The sequence below is a fragment of the Equus quagga genome, chromosome 8, assembly GCF_021613505.1.
Source record: "Equus quagga isolate Etosha38 chromosome 8, UCLA_HA_Equagga_1.0, whole genome shotgun sequence".
In the NCBI taxonomy this organism is placed as follows: domain Eukaryota; kingdom Metazoa; phylum Chordata; class Mammalia; order Perissodactyla; family Equidae; genus Equus; species Equus quagga.
Window position 1 is genome coordinate 130,475,897 of NC_060274.1, and position 24,058 is coordinate 130,499,954.

Here is a 24,058-nt window from a genome sequence, read left to right on the forward strand (position 1 = left end):
GGTTGTGCCATGTGGGACGCCGCCTCAGCACGGCCTGATGAGCGGTGCCATGTCTGTGCTCAGGGTCTGAACCGGCGAAACCCTGGGCTGCCAAAGCAGAGCGCACAGACTTAAACACTCAGCCATGGGGTCGGCCCCTTCAATATTTTTTCTTTATCACTGGTTTTGAGCAATTTGAATATAATTTTCTGCAGTGTACACTTCTTTAAATACTCCTTGTGTTCATTGAGCTTCTTGTATCTGGGGGTTTATAGTTTTCCTCAAGTTTAGAAAATTTTGACCATTATTTCTTCAAATATTTTTTCTGCCCTTCCCCTTGAAAACTTCAAATACCCATTTATTCAGCTGCTTGAGCTTGTCCACCAGCTCACTAACACTCTTTTAGTTTTTAAAAATTTCTCATTTCTCTCTGGGTCTCCTTTGGGATGGTCTCTATCTTATTCCTTCAAGTTCTCCAGTCTTTTCTTTGGTGATGTCTAGTCTGCCATCCATCCCTTCCTAGGTGTTTTGTGTGTCAGACACTATAGTGTTTGTCTCTAGAAATTCTATCTTTTTAAAATTTCTTCACCTTCCATGTTTCTACTACTATTTGTATATCTTCACTGTCTCTATTTAACTTTAGAACACACAGAGTATGGCTACAATGGCTGCTTTCGTGTCCTTCTCTGCCACGCTAATATTTTGTCACTTCTGGATTAGGCTTGACAATCCTATTCTGGATTAATCCAATTCTGGATTAGGCGATCAAACAGTCTCTTCATTGTGGGTCAGTTTTCTTGCTTCTTTGCATACCTGGTAATTTTGATTGAATGCCAAACATTGAATTTCACCCTGTTGGTTGCCAGACATTTTTGGATTTCTATAAAGCTTCTTGAGCTTTATTCTGGGATCCAGCTAAATTCCTTGTAAATAATTTGAACCCCTTGGCTCTTGCTTTGTGATTTGTTGGTGGTTTGGAGTTCAGCTCAGTGTAGGGTAGTTACTCCCTTCTGCTCAGGCAAGATCTTCCTCAACGCTCTACCCAATTTCCCATGAACTATGAGTTTTCCCAGTTTGGCTGATGGGAACCGCTATAGTTCGGGACCTGTGTGAGCACTGGGTGCTGAGCCTTGAATGTGGTTCTTCCTCTGGGACCCAGTGGTTTTCTCCCGTGTGTGCTGGTCAGTACTCCGGGATCTCTGTGCAGCCCTCTCCTCTGGTGCTGTCCTGTAGCCTCTAGCCACCTCGTCTCCTTGGACTCCTGGCGCCTTCTGCTCAGCACAGGCGGTCCTCAGGGCCCCCTGTGCCGTCCTGGGAGCTCCCTCCAGACAGTGAGCGCAAGCATCAGAGGGCTCACTGTTGACTCCCATCTCTCAGGGATCAGGCCTTCCTTGCTGACACCGAGTTTCTTGAGAACCATGGTTTCATGCATCTTGTCTGATTTTTTTTTCCTTTTTTCAGTTGTTTCAGGCAGGAGGTTAAACCTCTCCCTTGCACTTCATTCTGGCCCCAGTGGAAGTCCAAGAGTCTTTATTTCACACTATTTGCTCATTTCCAGTATCATCTCTCAGAGCCTGTTCCATCAGTGCATTCTCATTCATTTTAAGTAATCATCCTGTCTATTCCGTTATTTCTGCTTTCTCTGGCATAGACTGTTCTGCTTGTCCTTCTTTCATAGGGTCTATTTTCCCATACCTCTGCCAATTTTCCCTTTGGGCTCTATTTTATCCTCTGGAACTAGCTAATATCAAACAGTGGGGAAAGGTGAGGGGCTGAGGCCTGCGTGTGCCCTCCAGGTGGATGGATGGGAAGACATGGGGCAGGAGCACCCTGGGTTTCCACCTGGTCTCCCTCCTTCCTCCTTTCCCCCCAGGGAGTCTGCCCACAGATCCCGTGGGCACTGCTCTGGGATGGCTAACTGAACTCTCATGTCGGACAAGGAGGTCGGAGAGACCACTCAGTGTGGGCCAGTCACCAGGTCATCCTACTGTCCATGGCTTGACCCCCAGCAGTCTTCGCTCTGGCCCGTGGTGCTCACACAAGCAGAGGGTGGAAATGGCCACTCAGGGTGAGGTAGGGGAGGGGAAATGACACAGTAGGAGGACATTCCAGTTCCTTCTCCCCTGTCATTCCCGAGCCTCTGGGGCCTCCCACCATGTGCCTCCTTGAGATGAGGCTCCTGTCAGCTGCAGAACGTCTCCAAGATTGTCCGTCTCCCCCCGTCTGCTGTTGCACCCCCAAGAGCGGGTTTGTGAGGAAGAACCAGCAGCCCCCTGTGCTCCCCATCTTATCCAGACTTGCTTTTTTCTTCTGCAGATAACTTAATTATTACCTGTATGGTTCTCTTGAATTGTAATTCTAAACTTTTATTCATAATTCCAGTTGGTAATCAGCAGATAGAATGTGTTCCAATTAGAAAAATCACATTAATTCTTTTTTTAAATAAGGAGAAAAAACTACTTATTCTAGACTCCTGGGAAGTAGAAATTAGGTGGAACTCTTAAAATGAAAGGGACAATTATATCTCCCTCATTTATTTCATCTTCTCTTTTTTTTCCTGTGTTCTCCGCTCCCTAAAGCCCAAGAAATTCCTAGGGGAGGAGATCGTTCCACATGTTACGTTCCCAGCTGAAGTTCTGCTGTTCACCATGACCTTGGCGTGGTTTATAGACTGGAATATCGGGTCCACAAAGTCAGGAAATCTGTGTTGGATGTTTCGGAGATAATAGGTGACACCTTAGCTTTTGTTTGTCCTGTGTCGATTGTGGTCTGATGAGAGGGTGAGGGGTGTGGGACAGAGTGCTTCATTGACTCGGACCTCTCCATCACCCTCCTCTGCTCAGCCCTATTATGTGCCTCATTCCAAATGATTTTTCCCTTGTCAGGTATCTATTATATTAGAATGTGTCTAATAAACCCTTATGATCCTTCTCAAAGACGTGCAACTAAGAATACACGCAGAGTTATAATTAGTTCAATCAAGACGTGCTATAACTCAAAGGTCATTTATTTTAACTTCAAAACCACCTTCAGAAGTAGGAACCACTAGATGGAAAGGCTGGAATTCTGGTCTTCCCACTGCAACCATCAACACGTGGTAAATGTCCTCTTAAAGGGTTTTTACTTGTGGTTTCCTAATGCTAGTTCTTTTGTTAGCCTTTCTCTCGTTGTCCTCATTTCTGCACCCGGCCGACAGGCTCTGTCCCAGACTAAAACTTCATGAAAATCACCATTCTGGTGAACGTTTTGTGAACTTATTTTAGGTCCAGCTCCCAGCAGTGAATTCCCATCTAAACATCTAATGATTTACCACGTGAAACTACAACACTGTGCTATATTTTTAAAAACACGATAAATCCTGACTCACTCATTATTCCATTTGCAAAGAATCCTCTGAGCAATGATTGGGACAGCATGGCCACCCAGGGTCCCAGGTACAGTGACCTCTGGGGACATGGGAAGCCAGGCATTTAATACCCTCATTCTCCCAGGGCCAGGGGAGACCCGGGATGAGGAAAGGCTCCCAGGCACTGTTAACACAAATAGTGACAGTAGGATTTCCAATCCTGAAAACCCTAGATAACTCAGAGAGGAAGAAAGGAAAGTTATAACTGGTGGCGCCTTTGCAAACAGAAAAAGGACTGTGAAATAATTGTGGGACTTTGAAGCGACCAGTAGAGAAACCATGGGGCTCCTTGCTCCAAGCCAGTGAGTCTTGGAACCATCTCAGTGCTAACTTTAGAAGACACTAAGAGTTGGATTTTTGATAGTGGAGACTATAGTGGTTTCTATGAGATGGAGAATTAAGAAATAAATCTAGGATAAGACTGCCTGCTATTAGTAAGAGAGAGGACGTTTACATTCTTGCAACTCTGATCCTCCCTTAGGAAAGCATAATTGAAAGCATTTTTGATGGAAGTGCTGAGCAGAGGGCAGCTGTCATAAATTCTTGCTTTTACTGAGTATGAACCAAAGTCTTAGAAACTCCCAAGGTGGCTGAATATGAAAGCAGTCAGCTGGGTAAGACCACCAGAAATAACATCTTGTCCTTATCTGGAACTTTATCCTCCACGAAGTGCTTTCACGTTGTTGCTCTCATTGGCTCCTCAACAACAGTTCTGGAGATGAGGCCAGCGTTTCCTTCTCCCTTCCTACACAGCAGAGGCCCCCGGAGGTTGAAGGAGTTGTGCAAATTCAGACATCCAGCCAGAGCGCGTGCCGATCTTCAACGGGGCAATCAAACTCCTGTGTCTTCACCACACTGTCTCTCAACCCAGCCAACACAGTTTTTGGTAACTCTTGTCTCTTCTCATCACTAAGCCACCAAAAAGAGTAGTCTAAAACTGATTTCTCCGCTTTGTCTCCTTCCACTCGTCCTTCAACCCATTTCTTGCTGCCCACCCCCATTAAAATTCAGTTCCCCAGTGGTCACTTTGCTTCCTGAATTAGTGAAACTTTTCAATGTTTATTTTACTTGAACTCCTGGCAGCGTATTTCAAGTGTGATGAACAGAATGATCCCCTCCCCAAAGAATCTCTGAATTCTAGACCCTGTGAAATTCTAGATCCTGTGTGAAATCTGTGAATGTGTTAGGCTGGCAAAGGGGAATTCCAGGATCAGTTGGGATGGAGGGTGATAGTCAGATTAGGGAGATTGTCCTAGAACATCTGGGGGGCCCAATGTAACCACAAGAGTTCTCATAAGAGGACGAGGGATGCAGAGGTCGAGGGGGAGAGCCGCGCACTGGGGAAAGAAGCAGCGTACGCTGCTGGAAAGGCGAGGTGACAGCTGCTCCCCTAGCGCCCCCGGAAGGAATGTGTCTGTCCCAGCACCTTGGCTGTGGCCCTGGGAGACCTTTAAACTGCAGAACAGCAAGACACTAGATGTGTGTCCTTCGAAGCCACTGAGTTCATGGTCATTTGTTGCAGCAGCCACAGGAGATGCAGGTGACACCACACTGGACGCCTCTGTTCTACGCACACGCACGCTCCTGGTTTCCTCTGAACCTTCCAGTTGCTTTTTTTCACACTCCTTTGGAGGCTCCTCACCCCTGGCCTGTCCCTTAGACACCAGTGTTATTTAGATCTGGCCTGGCCCCCTTGGTTCTCCTTGTCACATCTCTCCTGCGACGTCATTCCGCTCCCGTGCTCTCCACGGCCCTCACTCTGGGAGCTCTGAGCGCACAACCAGGTCACTGAAACAAGAGTTTTTTAGGCTCGTTGGATGTATGGACGATTTCAGAGAACATGCTCCTGTGACTGAAGGTGGGTCGTGTCAGATGTACAATAACAGCTTCATCTGCCGTGTGCTCACCTCGTACGGACTCTGTGATAAACTCTCTTCTCTAATTGTACCATTTAATTCTTGTGCCTAATCCAAATGCACTACTCTTATTATCTCCATTTTTCAGATCTGAAAAAATTAAGATCCAGAGAAGTAAAGTTGTTGACAAAGGTCATCCAGACTAGGTGGCCCAGTGAAGACTGGAACCCAGAGCTACAAGCTTCACCCCTGCGCCCTAACGCTCCTGACGGAAATACGTGGGAATTGGGGCCTACAGCCCACCTCACTGCCACAGTTCCTCATCCCAAATCGCCACCCCGTCCCCCTGCCATAGGCTGGGCTCAAGAACCAGCCCCTCCTTGAGCACCTGACTGCTCTGCTGGGCTCTTGGGCCGGTCCCCTGCTGGTCAAGCGGAGGCTGGGTCCCAGTGGGAGGGAAGTGGACCTGTGCAAGGAGAGAGTGGAGGTGGGAAGGACAGATACTCGCATAGGCCGCTCCATTTGTCCAACATGTGTTTCCCTTCCTCTTCGCCTAATTTCCATTCATCCTTCAGGTTTTATTTTCTATGTCACTTCTTCCAGGAAGCCTTCCCTGGCTCCTTCTCAGTCTGAGCCAGATGGCTCTACAATGTGCTGCTTGGGGGCTTCTAAAAAGTAGGCTTCCAACAGAGAAAAATCGTGAACTATTGATTGAAGAATTTAAATTCTTGTATTTAAAAGATGACATAAATGCCCACCAAGCATGACACTGTCTTTGGAAGACAATAGTTGTTCCAATGCTTCTGGTCTCCTCCTGTCTCCTGCCACTGGCCCTTTGCTCACGCTGTTATCCCACAGCCTGGGATGTTCTCCGCAGTTTTTCTGCCTAATACATACCATCCACCACTCATGAATTCTTAAAAGTCTTGAAGGATAATCCCGCATCCTCTGTGAGATTTATTCCTTTCTTTAAGTTGAATTACTTTCCATAACTTTTGTAATTCAAAACGACCTACCTTCTAAACACTTATAGTCTTTGTAGTAATATGCAGTCCAAAAGGAAACTATTTTCTAATTATTTCTCATCAACTACTTTTCTATTTCCAACCATTCTCTAACATCTTTCTTGGCAGAGGCCACCTTATACATATAAATATATTATAACATGAGGTGTGCAGCATCATGCTGGGCACATATCAGACTCTTACTAAGTCCTGTTAAATGCTTGCTTTTGAAGAGTTTAGGTAAAATTCTCCAAATAAAGTCATGGACCATCCGAGCTGGAAAGGCCCTGGAGCTCCTCCACCCCGACTCCCGGGTCACGTGGGACGTTAACCTGACAGGGGCTGTGCTGCCGTGGCTAGGGCTGCACGTGAGCGGTGGCTGAGCTGGTTCCGCTCAGGCTCTTTGTGTCCCGGTCTAGGTCTATTGGGTTTTTTTTTGTTATATACATATAGTGAACATGGGTGGGGAAAGATCACCTGAGATTCAGAAAAAGTAACCCAAACCCACCATTTTAATTCATTTTTTAAAACAACAATTAATTCTATCAAAATGCATTTGGAGACTTCTGCTTCTGGTCAGGATGGAGCAACAAGGACTGTATTTACTCTTCTGCATGAAACAGTGAAGAACGTGGACCAAATACAGAATACAATAGCACTTAGACATTGGGCATCAGAGAGTGAAAGGCAGTGATCCTGTGGAGATGAGCTACAAGGAGGTGACACCCACTATCGCTCCAGCCTACTGCATCCAGAAAGTTCTAGGCTGTGGTACAGGAAGAAGGGACCCAGGCAGAAGCTTGTGGTCTCCCTGAATTGATGAAACAGAGCTGGAAGTCTGGGGAAGCCCAGGTGGCTGGAGCTCACAGATCGACTCTTGGAGAGGAGACAGCTGCACAGAAAGAGAATTCCGGAGATCTGCAGAGGGTCCCTTCCAAAGTTCCAGTTAACTACTGATCATCACATGCATGTGAGGAAACGTCTGTGGTCAGGGAAAGAACCACCCCAAAGGACTGGAAGGGCCAAAATACCGAACACTGACACCACCAAATGCTGGCAAGGATGTGGAGCAACGGGAACGCCCATTCATTCCCAGAGGAAGGGAAAATGGTGCAGCCACTTTGAAAGACAGTTTAGCAATTTCTTACAAAACTAAACAGACTCTCATATGATCCAGCAATTGTGCTCCTCGGTATTTACCGAAAGGAGTCGAAAACTTATGTCCAGGGGCCAGCCCCGTGGCCAAGTGGTTAAGTTTGTGCACCCTGCTTCGGCAGCCCGGGGTTCACAGTGCGGATCCTGGGCGTGGACCTATGTACCGCTCGTCAGGCTGTGCTGAGGCAGCGTCTCACAAGAAGGAGCTAGAGTGACCCTCAACTAGGATATACAACTGTGTGCTGCGGCTTTGGGCAGAAAAAAAACAGAGAGAGAGAGGAAGATTGGCAACAGAAGTTAGCTCAGGGCTAATCTCCTCAAAAAAGAAAACAAAAGAAAAGAAAACATGTCCACCCAAAAACCTGCTCGTGGATGTTTATAGCAGCTTTATTCATAATTGCCAAAACTTGGAAGCAATTCAGACGTCCTTCAGTGGATGAATGGATAGATGAGCTGTGGTCCATCCAGAGAACGGAATAAAATAAACGAGCCCTCAAGCCATGAAAAGACAGGGAGGAAACTTAAATGCTTATTACTAAGGGAAAGAGGCCAATCTGAAAAGACTACACATGGTATGATTCCAACTCTATGACCTTCTGGAAAAGGCAAAAAAATGGAGACAGTAGAATGGAGACAGTAGTCGTTGGTTGCCAGGGGCTGGTGGCGGGCGGTGGGGATGAGCAGTGGAGCACAGAGGATGTAGGGCGGTGAAAATACTCTGTGCGATACTGCAGTGCTGGATCCACGTCATTGTACATTTGTCCAAACCCACAGAATGTACATCAGGAGTGAACCCCACTGTAAGCTACGGACTTTGGGTGATGCTCATGTGTCGGTGTGGGTTCCTGGATTGTAACAAACATACCACCTGGGGGGAGATGTTGATCATCAGGGAAGCTGTGCATGTGTGGGAGGAGGCGGTACATGGGCAATCTCTGCACCTTCCCCTCAATTTTGCTGTGAACCTTAAATTGCTCTAAAAAGAAGTTAATAAAAATAAACATTAAAAATTTTATTAGGAAACCTCAAACACAGATACACACATCTATTCCCATATGCAGCTGGCTGGTCATCCACCCAAGTATATTAAACACCATGAGCTTAGACTAACATCTCCAATTCCAATTCAATACGGCAGGGTTTAGAGACAATTTTTAAAGGAAGATATTCAACCTTAGAGCCACTCTATTAAACATAAGAACAGTGTCAAGAGTTGGCATCCGCCCACAAGACCAAGGGCACCTGAGGGGGAAGGCCGGCCTCCTGCAGGCCCTTCAGCCCAGGTGTGTGCGGGGCTGAGTCCGCGGTTCTCACTCCAGGTCTGCAGACAGAACATCCCCACCAACACCTTTCGGATTTCCCTTCTGGTTCCATACAGGCAGTGTGGTCGACGCCTACTATACGGAAGAGTCTGCTAGCCAATGAAGCTCAAAAAGGTGATTAAGGAGACAAAGAACCTACCGAATCAAGCGAGATAAGATGCTGATGCAGAAAACGAGGCAAACAGGCTGTGGGCACTAAGACTGGAGGAGAAGGGGCAAGCAGGGCCCCGGCTCTGGCTCAGGGTGTGACAGAAGATGACGTCTGCAGGGCACTGAGTGCAATGCCCAACGTGGAGCAGGCAGGCGACACGCACTCGCTGTTCCGTGGTGAGGAGGGGGGGAGACGCCCAGCAGCTCTGGAGCCTCATCTCCCCAGAAAGGATGCAGGAACAAATCCATCTATGGGCTTGGGTGCAGCCCCCTGGGAGCCGCACCACATTGAAATGGTGGAATTCATTCCACACGGTCAAGTGCGATCAGCACCTCTCCTTGTGGACTCCGGTGTCCTCCTCCTGGTGAGGCCTCTTCCATGCGTCCCGTCCCTCCCTCAGAATCTGAGGGATTTCCAGGCGCTGAAGCTGCCTGCGGACCTCACCGAGCGGTGGAGTCAGGAATCGCAGGAGGACGAACACATCCTTCCCAGCTTTTTCTCGTCTGACTTCAAGGCAGGAAGTGAGGTTCTCCGTCTGAAAGCTGAACATGTGCATTGAAACTAAACCAAGTGGAAATGCTGAGATCTCAACCCCCAGCTCAGAGCAGGTTTGGATGGAGGAGAGAAGAAGACGGAGCAACAACTGGTGGGTGGAGTGGGCGTCGGGGGAGACGTGCAACAAGAAAGCACAGAGAGCAAGAAAAGGGCGTCATAGTCACGCGGAGAATGACTGCACCAAAGGAGGCAGGACTACACGGAGCATGCACACGTGCACGAAGGACTGTGGAGCCCACACTTCACGGTCTGCACCCCAACTGCTAAGTCTAGGCCCCTCCCAGAGGATCGCCCAGGTGTCTCCCACCATGTTTGTGGGTGTTGCCTCTGGTGGCCTCTGGGATCCATTTCTGCCTGGGACATGATCCTACTGGTCCCCTGCCCTCTCCCAGCCCCACGTGCCCGGTGGCCAGCCAGTGCCGCTGAGCTGCTGTCCTCCATGCGGAGGGGCAGAGAGCATCTCTCCCTTCCTTTTAGCATTTCTACAGACCCTCATCTTGCTGCAGGTGAGTGCGCCACGACTTACACCCTCTCCAGTGGTGGAGTTCTCAGCCTAACACCTCCGATGGGGGACAAAGTTCCAGTTGCACAAGATGAAGCAGTCTGAGAGATCTGCTGTGCAGCATGGAGCCCACAGTCAGCAATACTGGATCCTTTACTTAAACATTTGCTAAGAGGGCAGGTCTTTCGTCAAGTGTTCTGGTTACACACACAAAAATAATAACAATAAATAAAGAAGGCAAGACGAAACATTTGGAGGCCATGGATACGTTTATGGCATAGACTGTGGTGATGGTTTCACACTGGTGGGTGGAGTGGGCTTATCTCCAACCCCGACAAGTTGTACACACCAAATATGTGCAGCTCTCCACATGAGGATTATGCCTCCTCAATAGAGCCTTGTTGGGTTTTTTTAAGAAAAGAGATGGAGTTCTGCCGGTTTCTACCTAAAGCCACAGTAACAGTGACAAGCACACTGACAGGCAGCAGGTGCTTCTACTGGAGCTAAACGCTGTGGAGAGAACAAGACAGGGCTGAGAAGGCGTGGATCGTGACAGCAGCCTCGTGTCCCCTGTTGGGTCAGGGTTAACTCGTGAAACATAAAGGAACAACGTGGAACAGCACACAAGCCCACAGGAGAGTCTGCAGGACAGTCTCTGAGGGTTGAGGAGGAGGAAAGCAGCCTGCGCTGGGGGAGGCGGCCGGATTCCAGGCCCGCCCCTGCCTTCAAATCACCAGGAGAATCAGGAAAAGTCACCAGACTTTGATGTTTGAATTTATACAAAATTGACAGTGCTTCTAACCAACAGCACCGTAATAGCAATGCCATAGATTTGTGACTCTCAGTGATTTATTTTCATTTGCCTACTTAGTTAGTTACTTAGCTGGTTGTGCAGTGGTCACAAGCTGCTGCAAGAATCGGATGAAAGCTGTAAGCCCGTCTCCAGAGAAACGCCGGCGCGCACGCACCCGTAGCATTTTGCACACAATTGTCGGTCAACCCCACTCAGAGCCCCTAACCTCCGTTCATTTAGAACTCCCCATTTTCAGGGTGCTTCCACATCTATTATTTTATCTTACTCTCCTTTAAATGGAGAGTAAGACCTGCCCCGACTCAAGGTCTCAACACTCTAACGGGAAGCTTGTGTGCCACAGCCGCAGAATTCGCACACACGGGCGGTCCCGGGCCACCGTCAGGGTCATTTGGTTTTTCATAATGCAGACAAACAGCCTGAAGAAAAAGCAGAGATAGGGCAGGGAGAATTCTCTGATTTGATTCTCCGTCTCAAAACTATCGAAAGTAGGAAGTTCTTGGAACAATGAAAGTGCCAAAAGAAAGTGAAAAGCTGCCTGAACCTGACCCTGTGGGCTGGAGTTGACCACCATAATCCGACGGGCAGATTTCCACTGAATTCAGAGCCAGGCTGGCCTCAGGGCAATCACAGGGAGAGACAGGCCCTTCCGGGGCAGCGCTGGCCTTGGGTCCCCGGGTCAGTGGGCACCGCCAGGCCCGGCCCCAGGCCCGGAGGAGGATGCAGGGGCCCAGGGTCTCGTCCACGCCCGGAGGAAGAGGGTGGCTCCTCGGGGGCCAGGCAGGGAACAATGGCAGGGTGGCCGAGATGAATGCAGAGGGGCCGGGCGACGGATTCCCCTCTATCGGGAGCAATCAGCGTAATTTATTTTCAATCAGCATGGAGAGGCGGCGGGCGTGCCTGACGCGGGGGCAGGCCGTGTGACAGAAATTGTTTTTTAAGCAGTCACCCTCTGAAAATATTACCCTCTTCCTGACACCCAGGATAATGAGTGCTTGATTATCTGTCAGGCCTGGAGAATCAGGAGTGCTTGTCGAGGGCGCGTGAGCAGCTGAAGCCACCCCTTTGCAAAGAGTTCCTGTTTTTTCCTCTCTGTGGAATTACTCTTTGTTCTCATCGCCGATGCCCTTTTCTCTGCTCTCTCGGAATTTCTGTTTCCTGCCCTTTTGAGAAGCAATGTACTCTTTCCTGAATCTGCTATGCAGTGCTGGGCAAAAAGGGGCTGCCCCGAGACACGGACTGAAGGAGGACTTCAGCCCAGAGGTCAAAGGGCATGCAGGCGGCTGGGCTGGGAGCGCGCCCCCCCCCCTCCGGACTCCAGGTGAAGGGAGTGCACACCTCGGCTCCAGCTCAACCCAGGGAACAGGCAGATGAGCAGGCCGTGGTGACCTGCAGCTCCCCTTTCCCAGTGTATGTTCACGTCCTTGTGGGAAAAGTGATGAGGAAACGCGTGGGAAATGTCCTCCTCCTGTGGGGTACAGATCATCTGCTGTGGGAGAGTGGGCTGCACCAAGGCAGTCTACACAACATGAAGCGTGCTGGAGAGAGGAGCAGACGTGAAGGCCACGCAGGCTGAGGCCCCGCGCGGAATTCGCAGGCAGAGCTGCGCTGTCCTGGAGACTCCCCGCTCACTGCCCCATCCACAGAGCAGCTCCCACGAGGCCGGCCTGAGCCTGGGGGAGGCCCCCTCCTGCCCCGCTCTGGAGTGCGGTGTCCGGTCTGTCGGCGAGCCCCGGAGGCTTCGTGCTTCCCCTCTACAAGCTGGGAGCTCAGCCCTGTGTTCCTTCAGTAAACATTCAGTGCTCACATTGTGCTGGGGGCTTTGGGGCATCAAAAGAGGAAGCTGAAACAGGTGCTGCCATCCAGAGACCCGAATGAACAGCTGATGCAGAGATGAGATGAAATGAAAGACGGTGCTCAGCTGTGGTAGATGCTGCTAGGGTAAGATGCTGTTACACCTCGTGTCCCCAGATGTCGGCCATGGTGTTTTGCATGTAGACGGCACTCGTGTTTGCTAATCCATTGAGCTGCACTGACTTTGGCAGGAAAATCTTAGAATGTTTTCTGGCAGCAAGGAAGAAAATATATTTATCTACAGAGTATGAATTTGAAATTCCATCTTACCAAAAACAGTGGCAACACATGAGACTCACATGCTTTTTCCCAAATGGTGTTGGAGAGCGGTCTCTAGGCGTCGGAAGTGTCACTCGGGAGAAAGAGCAGCCGTGTTTGCAAGACTGAGCGGGCCCACAGGCGGCTCCCCAGCAAACCCGTTGTAGATGCTGTTGGGCCTGAGATGGCAGCCAAGATTCTGCTTCAAAGGAAGAAGCAGCTTAACTCACTCCTGCAAAAATTCACTGACAATCTTCTTCTTCTGAAGCACGCTGTTTGCTGTAATAGGCTGGGACGATCTCATACATCTCTCAGTCCATTCCAAGAAACCATGGCATCTGTTCTCTCATCAGCAGAGTGAAATGGAAAACTCAACAAGAGCACATTGGCTGGCACCGGGCAGCTGGCACCGTCGTGGGCAGAAACCCCATCTCCCATGGAACTCTGGGGCTGCTCCACGCCGGGAGAGGACAGTAATGGGGCGCGTGCGTTTGGTGGATGGACGGGAGGCCAAGCGACCGACCCTCAGCTGCTAGCACCGCTGCAGAAACAAAAGCACCTCTCCATCCACTTCTTCCCTTTGTCACAGGAGGCCGATTCTAAACATACGTCTCGAGGCAAACTATTTCATTGAATGCCTCCTTTTGATATTTAAACATATCCTTTCACTGTCACTTTTATGATAATAACACAACTAAAAATAATGTCTTTATCAAAACTGAGAAGGTGAGCTGCAGGTGCATCGGGATATAACTACATATGGAGGTGATGAGTATATCACAGTGCCTGGGTTCTGATGGATTTTTCCAGAAAGGGGCTGTCAGGAAGCCTTGGGATAAAGAACCGGTTATCTCCCAGGGAGAGTGATCTTGTAGGAGAGGAACAGGGCGAGTGCCAGGGCCAGGTTCTACCCCAGCTGGTCATCAATGAGCTGTGTGACAGTGGGCAACACCTTCAACCTCTCTGAGCCAGCGTCAATCAAATAAGCAGAAGACAGAAGACTCCCAAAGGTGCAGGTAGCTACACCAGGACCACAAAGCTTCGGCTGTGAAATCAGATGTGTGAATAAACATGGAAGAATGAATTCCCGTAACAGCATCGGAGTCCCTCCTGTGGTTCTGCGAGCCTGGCTGCTCAAGTGGTGAGGGAGCTTGACCTGAGGAAGCAGACCTGGCCGGGGTCCCAGCTCTAACGCTACTTGGGGTCAGAGGGAAATCGCCACCCTAGTAAACCAGACACCAACGGCTGTGCTGCCCATCACCAGTGGAAAATGCAACCTCTGGTAAGGTGTTTCACAAAAGTGAGAGGCGATTGTTTCTATATTTACTATCTTTTTTGTGCTACTGTAAAAGTCTAGAAACCTAAGTGAGCCCCTGGCTGGTCGGTTGGGAGTGGGGCAGACAGGAGTGGGATCGTGTGTCGCCTCATCCCCTTTCCTCGGCCCCCGTGTAACTTGGTGGTTGGAGACGAACTGAGACCTTTCTCCTGATGGTGGGGCCCCATGTTTACAGAAGACTTGGGGCTCCATCTGCAGAATATGGTCACTGGGCCTCAAGAAACACATACTAGAAGTGGGAAATATTCAGTAAAAAGTAACAGAGTTATTAAGAGGTAGCAGTAGATTGGAAAGAGGAGAGAGAGAAAGAAGGAAAGAGAGAGAAGAGGGAGAATGAAGGATAGAGAGGAAAAAAGAGGAGAGAGAGAGAGAGAGATCTTCAACCAAGAAATCCAAAGCTTGGGAGGGAAGGAATTTAAAATGAATCAATAAAAGGGTGAACACCTCCCAGCTCATAATGGGGTGCCTTCAGGAGAAGCTGGCGCCCTCTGTCCTAGAACTAAACATGGACGGAGCTGCTGTGGGTGCAGGTGCTGCCCACCCAGCGGGCAGCCAGCGGCAAGCCCAGGAGTGGGGGCCACAAAAGGGCCTCCGACCTGCTTGGACTTTCTGTGTCTACATCGCTAGGGGCCGCCGCCAACCTTCGCCTCCAAATGTCACACAAAATGTCTCAGTGGCCCCCACGGTCCAGAACCACGCAGTCAAGGGAATTCTGGTGAACACGGCTCCAGCTTACTCAAGGTGACCCAACCCACGTCCTTCAAAATCAACGCTGAGATCGAGACGGGGGAGACGGCAGTACCGTGCGGGCCAGCAATCCCTCTTCTTGGCGTCCATCCTAAGCCACTGAAAGAGCATCTTGAGGAGAGAGCTCAGCTCCGTGCTCACTGCAGCTCTACTCACAACAGTAACAATAATAATAATAAAGAAAAAAGAAGGCAGGGGAGAACATTGGGAGGTGATGGATATGTTTATGGCATCGATTATGGTGATGGTTTCACGGGTGTATACTCATCTCCAAACTCAAGTTGTGTACATTAATTATGTACAGCCTTCTATGTGTCAAAAGGAAAAAAGGAGAAATTTTAAAAAAAGAGAAGGCACTGGAGATGCTATTTCTGGCTTCTGAAAGCTCGGAGTCTATGGGGAAGATAACTATAAATGGCTTTTCAGGCTGTGCTAAGTGCCAAACTACAGCTCTGATCATAGAAGCATATACTCTGAAGATGGGAGGAGACTCACAGTATCCACTCCATGGGTGGGGGCCAGAGAGGGTGAGGAGTTAGTCACGGTGGCGGGGGACCGCGCCCCGACTTCCTTCAGGGCCTCCGCTCCCTTTCTGTAAGCCCCCAGACCGGGCGGGGCGGACTCAGTGTCCCGTCAAAGGGGCAGATCTTGGATTCTTAGGGAAGGCACCAAGCAGGGTTGGAGAACCACGTGGCTCATGGGCCCGGTTCTGAAGACAGCAGACGGACCTGGAAAATACCCTCTGAAGGTGGCTGATTCAGAAGCCCGTTTTGACTGAAATAAATAGCCCTTAAAAGTGAAAAATTCACACAGAGAGCCAGCTTAGACATCAATGATGTAAATAAAGGTAGCTCTTCATCTCAGGAGTAAACGTTGTGAATTTCTCGTCTGCTATAATTTACGGTCATTCCACTGGACTGACATCGGGACCCTGTGTTGCCAGACTAACGTGTTGACGCTTTTGTGTCACGTAGTGGCTAAGCTGCTTGATTCTTCTTTAATCAAAGGCTCTTGAAGGGCATCAAGATTCCAAAAGCTGGCTTTTTTCTTTGACTATACATGAAAGGAAACTCAAACAGGGACGATGACCAACGCCCAGATGCATTTTTCATGTGAAACAGACATTTCTTAGTATATTTGTTTCCCTTTTTTTTTAATCCCTCAGAGTTATTCAGTTTACTGTTAATAAAAGATTATCAAAAGAGCATTTATAGCTCAGCATGGCAGCAGGACCAGATTTCCCTCCCCAGTCTCTGGAACCGTGCCATGCAGTGTTACACACTTGCATGCGCGTGTGCATACATATCCACAGCAATGCACGTACGTTGGTTTTGTTCAGGTTAATGCTATAATGTCACTGAAAGAAAAAGCACCTGCATAAAATAAAAATCTCAAAGAATGGGTCAATAGCCATTGAAAGTAATGTTGGAACAGGTGTGTGTGAAAATCTTTGATCTTAAAGACCCTTTTAAAAATGTCAGAAACAAAGTACATGTTTAAGTCAAAGAAAACCCCGCAAGTATTGTTTTCTAATGTAAGGGAGTTTCTTTAATACAAACTTTTCTCTATTGCCTGCTGCTTCATGAGATACAGTTGAAAAGACAAAATCCAAGGGAAGGACACACGTGGCGGACAGGGACCGAGTGTCTCCTGCATCCACCGAGGCTGGGGAGAGGCCGGGCAGACCTGCAGGAGAGGCCCGGGCACCCGCTGAAAACCTGGCTAACGTGGCTCAGCGTCCCCTTGTCAATCACTGCGAGCGCCTGAGCTTCTGTGAGTGACTCTTCAAGCAGTTTGAAACCAGAAGCAGGGTGCAGAGGCTCGGGGAGGGACCGGGAGAGAGGGAAGGTGGCGGAAAGCAACGCTACTTAGCGCTCTCCACTGGCGCCAGAGTTCAGCTTCACCCTCCCTGACTCCAAAGCTTTACCACCTTCCCACTAAAAGGGCAAAGGCCAAAACATGTGAAAAGGACAGGAATTTGGGGTCAGGCACCCTCACTTCTTTGGAAAATACTTATTACTCTTCATTGAGCGTAGATGTGAGCCAGGCGCTCAGGCGGGTGTGATGGGGCAAGACCAAGCAGCACATCCACGCCACGTGGCTCAAATGTCCACCAGGCAGGTCTCTGAGCATCCTCCTCCAGCACACGGGCCACAGGACCATTCACACTCTTCCCAGCTACAAAGGACCCTAAGAGCTGGTGTCCACCAGGGTTACGAAGATGGATGTTTATTGTATCTCACCATTTGTGACAACACGGATGGACCTTGAGGACATTATGCTAAGTGACATGTCAGAAAGAGAAACACAAATACCGTATGATCTCATTTACATGTGGAATATAAAAAAACAAACAAACAAAAATAAACTCAGACAGAGAACAGGTTGGTGGTTGTCAGAGGCTGCGTGTGGGGGAATCGAGTGAAGGGATCAAAAGGTACAAACTTCCAGTTGTAACATAAATAAGTCCTGTGATGTGATGTACGGTGTGGGGACTATAGCTAATGATACCGTATTGCATATTTGAAAGTTGCTCAGAGAGCAGATGTTAAAAGTTCTCATCACAAGAAAAAAAATTTGTAACTATGTATTGTGATGGATGTTAACTAAGCTTATTGTGGTGATCATTTTGCTATATATACAAAAATCAAACCATTACATTGTACACTTGAAACTAAGATGATGTTATATGTCAATCATACCTCAATAAAAGAAAGAAATTAAAACAGAATTTGAGATATACATGAATTAATATTAAAATATTCTACTTACACATATTTTTTTAAATAATGTATTTTTTTGGAAAATAGTTACATTTTCCAAAACAAAATAAAGGTACTGAGAAGAGTGGCACCATTTTATATCTTCACAAGTCTCTTTAATGTCTGGCTCAACAGAAGGCGCTGGATTCTCAGGCCTCCTTCTGCGTATCATCTGTGATGAGGTGTCATTTTGGTTGAAGTGGATGCAGAACACTCAGCTTCACACAGGTGTACAGTAGGGAAAGGAGGAAGATTATTTTAATGGCTTTTTCAGACAATTATAGGTAATTTTTTTTGGTACTACACCAAAACTTGACAAGCAGTCATTTGTGAAAGGTCAGGTACAGTGTGTAACTCCCCGGCCATGAGGTCTCTCAGTCTGGCGTCTGAGCCGAGCGGTCCTGCACCCACACCTCTGGAGCTGTGCAGATCCAGATGTCAAGCAAGCACGTTGCCTACTGTCTCATGGGTCTCATCAGAAACGTCCTTAGCATTGAGAGGCTGTCGAGTTCACAGTGGCACATTAAATTTTTCTAAAATTCTACCTGGAATTTTATTATTGGCAACAATCACAGTACGTTCTTTTCCTTGGAGCAACAGGCTTCCTTTGTTCATTTTCAAAAACAAAAAAAGAATGCCAATACCATAGTCTGAATAACCACAGTTTGTGCATCTCTGGTTCTCCCCTGCGGACATGGAGCCTCGGGGTGAATACAGGAGCCGGGCCGGCTCGCAGCTCCTTCCTCGTGCCCCGTTCCCAGCAGGCTGGTCGCCCACTCGAGCCTGCCACAGAAGGCTTCCTGCCACATCACACAGAATGATAAATGACGTGCATGCGATGGTTGAGAGTTAATACATTCAACAGTTTTTAATGCTTTCTCAAAAACATTTTTAAGAGAAACTGGCATTTTTCTTTGTTGCATGTGCAAGAAGGTAACAAATGCAGTGTTAAAGAAAAAAATATTCTTAACACGTCAAAGAATGGTAAGGCAGACTTTATTCGGGACCATCCCAGTAGCTGTGGGGACCACTGCAATGGGGTCTTGCAGTGGGAGAGAGATCAGGTTCAACTCTGAATGCAAAAGTGGGAATTTACACTCAAGGAGGGAGTGGGGTCAGCGGATGGAAAATTACTGAGAGGATTCACCAGAGGTGAGGAGGGTTCTGGGTAAACTGCCCCGACAGGAGTCCTGCTGAAGGCAGGCCAGTGATCAGACAACGTCACCTGGGGGTCGTCGGTTGAGAAAGGGGATCAGATGTCGAGGTGGGGGATCCTGGCTAACTGGACTTAGAAGGATTCCTGCCACACTTGGACAATGCCGAGGCGAACACGGAAGCCCAGGAGTCAGGCCTGGTTAGGAAGAGTTTGGAAGAGCCTGACCAGCGTTTGGCCAGAGAGACTGCCCGCGCCGTTTGAGGGCTGTGCTTTGATGTGGTCTTGGGTGCCAGCACTGTTACACACTGCTGCTTTTGCACCATCAGTGCAAATGTGAACACAGTGAAAAACGCAAATGATGTCTAAGCATTTCTATAAAAATAGTTTCCATCTTGCAGACCGCCTGGGAAGGTCTCTGGAACCCCCAGGCCTCTGCAGACCACACTTCAAGAACCACTAACGTAATGAGTTAAAAGTGATACACATATGTGAGCCAGGGAGGGTCAGGGAGCGCTCCTGGAGGAAGTCGTGTCCTAACATGAATCCTGGAAAGATGAGTGAGAATTGTCCTTGAGTGAAAGAGAGAGATGAGCACGACACACAGAGGGAATCGAACTTGCAGGAAAGGAGCTCGTCTCTCACCTTATCCCATTACTTCTTCGTCCCTCAGAGTAAATTGCCTCATCTGGCCCAGCCTCGGTTTGTTCATCTGTAAAACGGGATGTCAATAACTCGCTCATTGGTCATTTGAATGTTAAATTATACAATGCTTGTAGAGCATCTGGCCCAGACCTGGGCACATAACCAGCTCTCCAAGAGCCCCAGTTCCTGCGTGTGTGGTGGGTCCTGACCCCACAGTGTGAGATAAGAAGGCAGGTCTCTGCAACAAGAGTTTGATCATTTCTGACCCCCCCTCAATAACTGATAACATTTCTCTTGGATTGTATAAAGCTATGCTTGGAGCCTAGCATCTACCTAGCATATATTTGAACTCAAGTAATAATAATAAGGTGATAATAAGGTTCCACATAACAAGCACTTGAACTCAAGTGTTTGTGAGCTTCTTCGAACTTGATTACAGTTCTCATGGCCTCGAGTGACAAAAGCTCTGAAATAATTTCTGTGCAATGGAGAGACAGCTCCCCAGCAGGAAACCGAAGATTGCAAATCCCTGGGCCGATGGTCACCCGCTGTGATTTGGGAGGTGGGGACGGGGGCTCGACTCAGAGTATCGGGTTAGGAAGCCTCTGCATGGACGCACCCAGACACCTCGACACTCGAAAGAGGTCTTTCCTGATCCGTAGGTTTGTGTGTAATTATCGAATGATCTCTCAAAAATTAAAGTCTAAATGGCCAGCAGTATAAAGCAAGTTACTGTATCTTCAAGTTAAATTTCAAATGTGTGTGTGCGTATTTTGAACTTTGAAATAGGCTCTATGTAGTGAATGTTTCCAGCAGATTATTCAGGGATGAACCCACAATCTGAAACGATGCCGTATTCCAAGGTGTCGTGGAAACCTGGAGTTCGGCAAGCTAGCCAGGGTGCACCGCGCTGAGACGGAATGGCGATCTTCGTCTTCATGGACAAAGTCTTCGTCGTTTCAGGTTTTCTAACACAAAGTGGTATTTGCTTTAGCACTTACGTTTTCCTGAAGTCTTGCCATGAGGAGAATGCTCCAGATGCCCTCACATCAGAAAATGCTCGTCTTTTCCTTTTACGTAGACATAGGAGCTGAAATAAAGCTTGGAACCTGTAAGACCAGCACCTGCATTTCCGAGAAATGGAGACGAGCCTCTCAGCACCCTGCACTCCAGCAGGACAGCTGTTTCAAACAGTTCACCGTCCCACCACCACGGCCCAGTTCAGACGGACTCTGCCGTGAAGCCTTCCACAAGCCTGCTAGCCAGCATTAGTCACACCCTTTCTGTGCTCCCCAAACCCTTCTTCCACCCTGTAACTGTGAGACTTCACAACCATCCGCCTCCGGCGCCTCTTGCCATCCTCCCAGCGGTTGTCTACAGCTGCAGCCTCCACTCACTCACGTGCTTCCCGAGGGGAGCTGCTGTCTTCTGCTCTTAGCTTCTCCAGTAGGTAACACAGGAGTTTCCACAAAGTCAGTGGGCAATAAGCATTTATTAAATTGCATTAAGTGACTTATTTTTCAAGTTCAAGTAACAGAATGTGGCAGAGCAGTGTTTGAACCCAGACCTACTGGTTCAGTTTGCAGCTCACTGATGTTTCTTGTACAAAATGTCCCCCCTTCTACAGAATTAGCTGCCTGCTCAGCAGCTATAAACTCTCCCATCTGTAACTTTCAATCAAGTCAGACATCTTTGGTCTGCTTTCCTAGAGGTACAAAGCAGCAAAGGCCGGAAGAAGGTGGCTCCAGGAGATGTCCATAATCACAGTACCACCCTCCTCATACACAGCATTACACGTCCCACTCCCAGTTGGTCCCAAGGGCCCCTTACCAACAGATACTATCAGACACCAACAGATAACATGAGGTACCGGCACATACCATCAGACACCAACACATATCATCAAATACAAAAGCATACCATCAAATACCAACACATACCATCAGATACCAATATATACCACCACATACCAACATATATTGTCAGATAACAATACACGCCAACAGACACCATCAGATTCTAACATATACCAACAGATACCAGTACATACTATCAGATACCAACAAATATCAACACATACCATCAGATACCAACACATCCCATCAGATCTCAATACAAATCATCACATACTAACATATACCAAGAGATATCATCAAATATCAACACATACCATTAGACCTCAATGGACCCCCAATGGACGCCATCACCATACTTATGCCCAAAGCCACGCAGGTGCCCTAATCAAAAGATCTCTGACAGCTGGCCCCCAAATTACTTCTTTGGAAGATGGATTCCTGTCTCCCCTATAGGACCTAGTGGAGGCCCACAGGTTTTTCAGGACAAGCCACCGTCTGTACTGCCAATACGTCACATTGGCCTTAGGTGCAGAGCTGGCTGGCAGGGCTGCTGTCCCACGAAGAAAGCAAGTCTAGACACGGTGTTCGCGTCCACTGGAATGTTCCTATTAGCACCAGTCACTCTTTCCTCACTGCTGTGTCATGATTTTCAGTAAGGACACCGTTTGGGGATCGCCCATATCGACTCCATCCTATTGTGAGGCTAATCCCCAGCAACAAGCCCAGAGCTCCCAGGCCAGAGAGAGGGGCTTTACAAAACCCAATTGCCGCAAAACCCAGAGAGGCTGACGGCTCCTGGAGCTCCACATTCCCCGAGGTGTCTTGTGAAAACACTCAGAAGCTTAGCAGGGCACTTAGTTTGTAAAAAGGTTCATCTCCCAGCCTGTGTCTGCAATAAAAAAAGCATTCAACATCTTGGGATTACAAGAGCAACAATTAACGCGGAGACTGAAAGCTGACCTCTCGCTCTCAGAGTCCTGCGCTCCTGTGGGCTCCAGGAACTATTTTAGACTTAGGTGCCAATTTTTACATAAGCCCTGAACCTCCCTTTGGCAAACAAAAGCTAAAGAAAAATTCAGAGGCCTCTCTGGACCAGGGAGGAGCGTCAGCAGGGGAGTGGGGGCGGGGGCCGCAGCGACGAAAGCTGGTTTGAGGAGGGGTCCGCTCTCCACTCTCTGTGAGATTCCCCAACTGCTTTCAGACAAAAAGGCAAACATGAAGCTTTGCCACACAATCCCTTTGGTCAACTTAGCGAGGGTGGCTCCTTAGAGACTCCTGGTCACGTCCTCCTGTTATAAGTTTGACTTGAAAGCGTTCTTTAATGCCTTGAAAGCAAAAAGCAAATTGGGGAGATAGTTGAAGACACTGTGGTGGGCGTGGGAGCTGCCTGAGGGCCTCAAAGGTGCAGCACAGTGAGGGAAAGCAAAGCCTTTTGTCGTTGGGTTGTTGCCTTAAACCAAACGCTGGTCGCGACTGCACAATTTCAGAAATATTGAAACGCTGTGGGCTTCCTGAGTCAGCCCATTATTAAATGTCTGCAGTAATCAGCAAGAGGATGAATTGCTCCTTGCTGCTTCTTGGCCGGAGAAGATAGGAACAAGTAATTCTATTGTTAGTAAAATTGGGGTTCTAGAATGGTCTTCCCCCATAACTCACCTATTATATTTTTCATGCTCTTAAATTAAGGAGAATTACTAGGACAATAAATATTAAGGTGAACACAATAGCATCAAAAATGAACAAATGAATGTGTGTCCTCATATCTGCACCAAACACGGAGACGCACTTGTAGGCAGGAAAGTCAAGGTGCACTGGCCAAGGATTCTGGCTCCAAAACACCCACGAGGCGGGACGTCTGAAACAACTGTGGAAGTGCCCTCCCCAGCCTGGGGACAGGGGCACCGTGAGGAATAGTGGCATGATAACCTTTCCCTGGGTCACTCTCCAGAGCAAGGTTGTTGACACGCAAACCTCCAACCCATCACTCCCAGTTAGGAGGTTCCCTAGATGGGATTCCCAAGAAGCCACGAGAGCCCCCTTTGTCTTCTGAGCCCCAGACCCCTTCCCACATCTGCAGCCCGGGGCCTTCCTCCCTGCTGGCAGCTGGTGGCCGTACGAGCCCACGGCCTTGCATCTCAGGAAACACGTTTCCTAACCTTCCAGGCAAGCGGTCTTGGCCTCTGTTTTTCATGGCCCTTCTGCTGCGATGGCTCCCGGATTTGGTTCACTCCTTAGTACGGCTTCCCTCACCGGCCCTGGCACCGACATCCTGGGCTGGATGAGCCACAGCTGGCACTGTGCTACTCCCAGTTGGCTCTCTACTCCGAACCCCACCAGTCCCTGGAGTTCAATGTAGTCTCTGATGCTCCCTCAGCTCAAGGAAACTTCTTTGCGTCCTGCAGACGCTGAAGAAGTTTCAGAGACTTTCAGCCGCTGTGTATCTCCCGTGAAACCAACCTCTCTCCCGTGAGGGTCATGAGGCTTGAGCTGCTGGCTCCCCCAAAGCCCTGCCGTGTATGAGTTTGCGAGAATACAGAGCTGAAGACCCATCTGGGATTCTCTGTAGACTTTTTCATGAACTTTCAAGATATCAGTCAGCCATCCACTCTGGGCTCAGAAAAGGGAAGGAACTCTCCAAAAACTAGAAACCAACCTCTTGTCAAACGGGAGGGGTAACAGAACAAACATTGTCTTCATTTTCACCTG